Genomic DNA, 5,460 nt, shown 5'->3' on the forward strand with positions numbered 1-5,460 from the left:
TAAATTAAAATAACTTTAAAGTAAATCACATAAGCTCTAAGTATACGTACAATAAATTAGCTTTAAATGATTAATAACTATAAAAACTTTGTTATACACAAAAACTCTAAGTCATTGACTTTCATATTCTTACAAGATGAGTTAAATTAAAAGAAACAAATATATTAAGTTCAATGTAGAGGTTTTCAAATTAAAAGTAAATAAAACTATATCGAAAGTAAACCAAAAAAAAAAAAATCTAATAAAACATATAAACAACTAAAATGAACTTTTATCCAAAGTTTAATCTTTAGATTACACAAATGAACCTACGTGGGATTTGAATCCACATCTTTTGTGCAATTACACAATACTCTACAGATTGAGCTAGTAGGCTAGGGTTATCAATCTATTTAAGTAGTACTCAAAAGTAAACCAAATAATCTTAAAAGTAAATAATATAATCTATAAATCGCAATAAAGCCTTTGGTTATGGTAACATAGTTTTGTTCTTTTATTTCGTATCTGAGTAGGGGTTGGAGTTGGAGATGGAGCATGTCATTGTTTGGTGATAAAGTGCCTCAGCTCAAAATTAAATAAAAAAGGCTAAAAAGTAAATTAAAACATCATTAAAGTAAATAAATAATATTAGTTCTGCTCATGCTTCTGTTGCTCCTCCTGCACTCTTGCTCACAGCAGCTTCCCGTTTCCCGTTTCGCTCAACTTTAAGAACTCCCGAGCAGCATTTATAGCAGCATGCAGCAGAGCAAAAGTAGCATAGTAGCAGCAGGCAGTAAAGCAGAAATAGCATAGCAGCAGCAAGCCATGGCAGAGAAGGAGTTGTAGCAGCAGCCTAGGCCAAGCCAACCGCAGTAGCCTTGGTAGGGCCTGTAGGGCAGCAGCTGCAGCCTTGGTAGGGCCTGTGTGGCAGGGCAGCAGCACTCAACCCGATCATTTTTCGGGCTGATCTTCACATGTTCAATTGTGATAAATCAACCCATGATGACGTGATCAACATCAAGTGAGTGAGGCATTGCAACATTAATGGGCGAGCCATCATCGTAACTAGAAGACGTAGAAAACAAACTCTATTCTAAGGAAATTTTACAGTAATTAATTATAAATAAAAACATATCTTTAAAGTAAATAAAACAAAATAAAATGTAGATTCAAATATCTCTAAAGTATGTAAGCAATCAATGGTGTGAAGCGATAAATGAGTATGGTTTCTTTGTTGTGGCAATGGAGTACGTAGGAAATAATATAATCTCAAGAGTAAATAATAAAACTAAAAAGTAAATATGAAGTATAAAAAAGACTTAAGAAGTATATGAGGGTAAAGTAAAGGTTTTTCAAATTAAAAGTAAATAGAACAATACAAAAAGTAAATAAATTTATGAAAATTAACTAAATACACAACAAAAATGGTATAATGTCTCTAGTATCCCTGTAAATTCAACAAGTTCTACCCTTGCACAAGTTGGGGCCAAGACAACTAAGCTAGGTAGAAAATTTCCCATCCATGGTTAGGATGTCACTAGGTCGGCCACGTGCATCTTGAAATATCCTTCAATCTACTATCAATATACAATCAATCTACTATCAATGTCCTTCAAATCTTCGATCTGCTAATAAGAGTACAAATCTAGCTATGATTCGTGCATCTTTTGTTGTTTGAAGTTGGACATTGTTGAAGTAGGCAGAATAACTCCATTTTCCTTACTTCAAACAGAAACTCCCACACAACCATTAACATACATCACAACCACACAACCAAATACTCGACTCGACAACAACAATCAACTTAAAAGTAAATAATATAAGCTCTAAAGTAAATTAAATAACCAAAAATATAATGACCTAATTTGAATTTAGTTATCAAATAACCTATGGAAACATATAGCTTTGAAATTGTGAGTACCTTAATTTCCCCAATCAAAGTAGTAAAAACTAGATTTAAAAATCAAATTAAGTCAAATACAACAAAAAAATTAAACTAAGTATACAACAATATAAATGGACATCTTATGGAATGGAGAACCTATTCAAAAATTAAAACAAACCAATAGCATCTAGTAACATTAATGTCGAGGCACATAGTTTAAATCTAATTAATCAGAGTATCATCCCCTACCTTCCCATTGTACAATGAGCTTTTCAAGTTGGTCTCGTTCAACTCTTGGCTGGGCATAGGATGAGAATGGCCAAGCAGGTCTACCAGCAAGAGTCAGGTGAGGCCAAGAAAAGTGGGGAGTAGCGATGGCTGAGCCTCCATGTTTTTTGCTCACAGTGGCTTCCAAATGTGGGTGGAAAAAAGTAATGATAGAATACGATCAATTGTTGTGGTTAATGCAGAAAACAGGAAGGTTGCAGGCACTTTTCAAATTTTCACCTTAAAAATAATCTTCTGTATATTTAAGAAGATGAATAAGGTTGAAACAAGTAATTCCTACATCAGTTATCTCTAAATTTAAAGTAAATTAAATCTAATCTAAGTCATATAAAAATGACTGTAAAGTAAACCTATTAGCTCAAGTGGTAGAGCACTATGCGGATGCATAGAGGTGAAGGTTCGATTCCTACATAGGTTATCTCTAAAAGTAAATATTAGAAACTCTAAAGTAATTCAAAATATCTCAAAAGTAAATAAAAAATAACTTAAAATAAATCAAATTAGCACAAAGATATATTCAAAATTTAATTGGATACTCTGATTAATGACTATGGAGACTTTATTACAGCATAAAAACTCCGAGTTATTGCATTCAAATCCTTAGAAGATAAAAAGTTATAAGACACAAGTAGTATCGAGCTCATTGTAAAGGTTTTTAAATTAAAAGTAAACAATACAATACCAAAAGTAAATTAAAAAGAAAATCAAAATATTTCAATTGTATTTATATAACGAAGCCATTGAAACCGATAAATGAGCATAGAAGCCGAGTCATTTCCTTTTATAGCGCTCTAAAAATGAGTGGTAATCAACCAAAAGAGAAGTATATGAGTTGAGGTTAAAGTAAAGTTTTTCAAATTAGAAGTAAATAAATCAGTGTAAAAAGTAAATTAAATTACGTTTTAGGTATAAAACTAGCTAAACAGATATAGATATAGTTTCACCTAATAAATTAACCTACGTGAGAATCGAATCCACATCCTTTGCACATTTGCACAATGCTCTACCAATTGAGCTAGTAGGCTAGTATATACTAATATAAACATTCGAAGTAAATAAAAGGTAAAATAAAAAAATTAATTGCAAAAGTAAATTAAAAAATCGCAAAAGTAAAAATATAAAAAAAAAATAAAAATCTAGAGAAACATATGCAAACTTTTGTCACCAAGAAAAGAAAAGGGTAAGTGTTTTCTTTTGATAGTTTCATGGGATGCTAACTACACTAATTAATATCATAGCTAAAGGTGTAAAGGAAGGTCTCAAAATATAATGTGATGTTCTTTTGTTAATCTTAAAAGTACCATGTCACTAAACCTGAACTACTCTATTTTGCACCCAAAAATCCTTTATAGTGAGTTCTAATGTGTTATTCATTTTCCATTCCGTCTTTCTTATTTTTTTTATTTTGAGGTGTGGTGGGTTGATTGTTTTACTTCTTAGGCCTTCAAATATATACAAGCAAATATTAGTAAGAGCTGACAGGAGAAAGCCCGGAAATGTATACAAAATTAACAAGATTGTTTATATACATGTACCTTGATTTTCAGTAATTTGGTATATGATACTCACCTCTTCTTTAGAGACATCAAGGTCAAAAATATAAGAAGAAACATAAAGCATTTCTAATCAGCTATCCTTTATGCAAATAAATTTTTTCAAGCAAGAGTTGACAGCCCTGAACAAGATATCAGAGCCAAGCAGAGATGTCAATAATTCAATAAAATAAAAGAAAACCATTTGATCATCATAGATGAATTCCATTTAAGGTACAATCAATTAAACTCATTGATCTATAACCATGAAATAGTTCTTGTTGTATATAAATTGGATATCAACAACAAAGTATATAACTAAACCTGTACCATTATGTTATCATTTGTCTTATTTAATTTTTTTAACAAGACTTTGCTTGTTTAGGACCCTCTTAGTTAATTGCTAGCCCACCTATTCAAGATCATGATATGATGGAGCAATCATCTAATGTGATAATGAAAATATCAACTCCTTCTGACAATGTGATAATGCAAAATGTCTGACATTATCAATAGTGGCCTAAACTTTCAAGATCATTAGCCACTAAAACACCCTTCATGTTTAGGCCACGTGAGGGAGTGAAGGATTTAGCTTACCTTCCTCTAAGTAAGGACCTGACCTTTGTAATGAGCAATTGTAGCTTTCAAATTACTTCAGAAGCCGATTGTACCTTAGCTTCCTTGAATTCCCGGATTATAGAATGATTGAACACCTCATTATAACCCTAACCAATTCTGAGATCATTTTGCAGACAAATCTAGATCTGAAAGCCACAATCAAGCACCAATATCAAATTACTTTAGAAAAGAAAATCAAACCAGAATGCTGCAAATTTAGCAATTAAAATGTATCAACTATATCAAACGAATTATAATTATTACACCAAATAACAATAGAACATAAAATCACTACCAAAACAATATGGAATCATAAATCTGATTAAAATAAGGGAACAAAAAAATCAATCGAACAAAAATTATCAAAAATAAACCTTAGTTTCAACAATCTAAATTGCAATATCCAAACATTTAATTGCAAAATCCCTAAAATATGAACTATAATCACAAATACTGAAACAAATAATTGGGAAAACCCTAATTTTCGCAATCAAATTCGCAAAAACTTGTTTCAAAATCGAATTGAATCAAAGCAACAACTAAAATGAAAATAAATCAACTTACCTGCCCATTAATTATCCTAAGCAACAATAATCAGAGATGAGAATTTGCAAAATTGATGACGTGCGACGAGATTAGAGAAATCGAAATAGAGAATTTGCAGGAGCAGAGAGAAAATGCAGAAGAAGAGAGAGAAAGAAAATGAAGCGACGTATGAGTTAGGACGAAGGTCATTCAACGCGTAAATTACAAAAATGCCCTTAATGAGGCGGGGTGGAATGTGAGCCGTTAGATTGAACGAGATCTACGGTCCAGATGAGTTCCTAGTTCCTAATTATAGACTTAGGTTCTCACATGATCTTGATTATATATATATATATATATATATATATATATATAAGAACTATGCACCACGTATAAAATATCTATAGTTTTAGCATATTAAATTTTCATCGACGTTATGATATAGTTACTGTTTAAAGTCGCCTAATACATATTTCAATGTAATAGTCCTACGAGGACATTTATTAGTGTGCTAATTAAAATTGTTTCATTTCCTAGGATGTATTGATATTTTGTAATTGTAATATAGAAGGTTCTAATATTCAAATTTCAAACTAGGGCAGCTTCCCAAAAAAAAAAAAAAAAAAAAAAAGG

At 31.2% G+C, this 5,460-nt stretch overlaps 1 long non-coding RNA gene across 1 annotated transcript; it reads right to left on the bottom strand.

Annotated features, from left to right (window-relative positions):
* Window positions 1-440: 440 nt before the first annotated feature.
* LOC110727162 lies at window positions 441-5,120 on the bottom strand. The gene is made up of 2 exons (XR_002512487.1): window positions 4,867-5,120; window positions 441-4,448 (listed from the first exon to the last, which is right to left on the bottom strand). It is a non-coding gene; the product is annotated as an uncharacterized LOC110727162 (long non-coding RNA).
* Window positions 5,121-5,460: the final 340 nt, after the last annotated feature.

This window comes from Chenopodium quinoa, unplaced genomic scaffold (assembly GCF_001683475.1).
Source record: "Chenopodium quinoa cultivar QQ74 unplaced genomic scaffold, ASM168347v1, whole genome shotgun sequence".
NCBI lineage: Eukaryota > Viridiplantae > Streptophyta > Magnoliopsida > Caryophyllales > Amaranthaceae > Chenopodium > Chenopodium quinoa.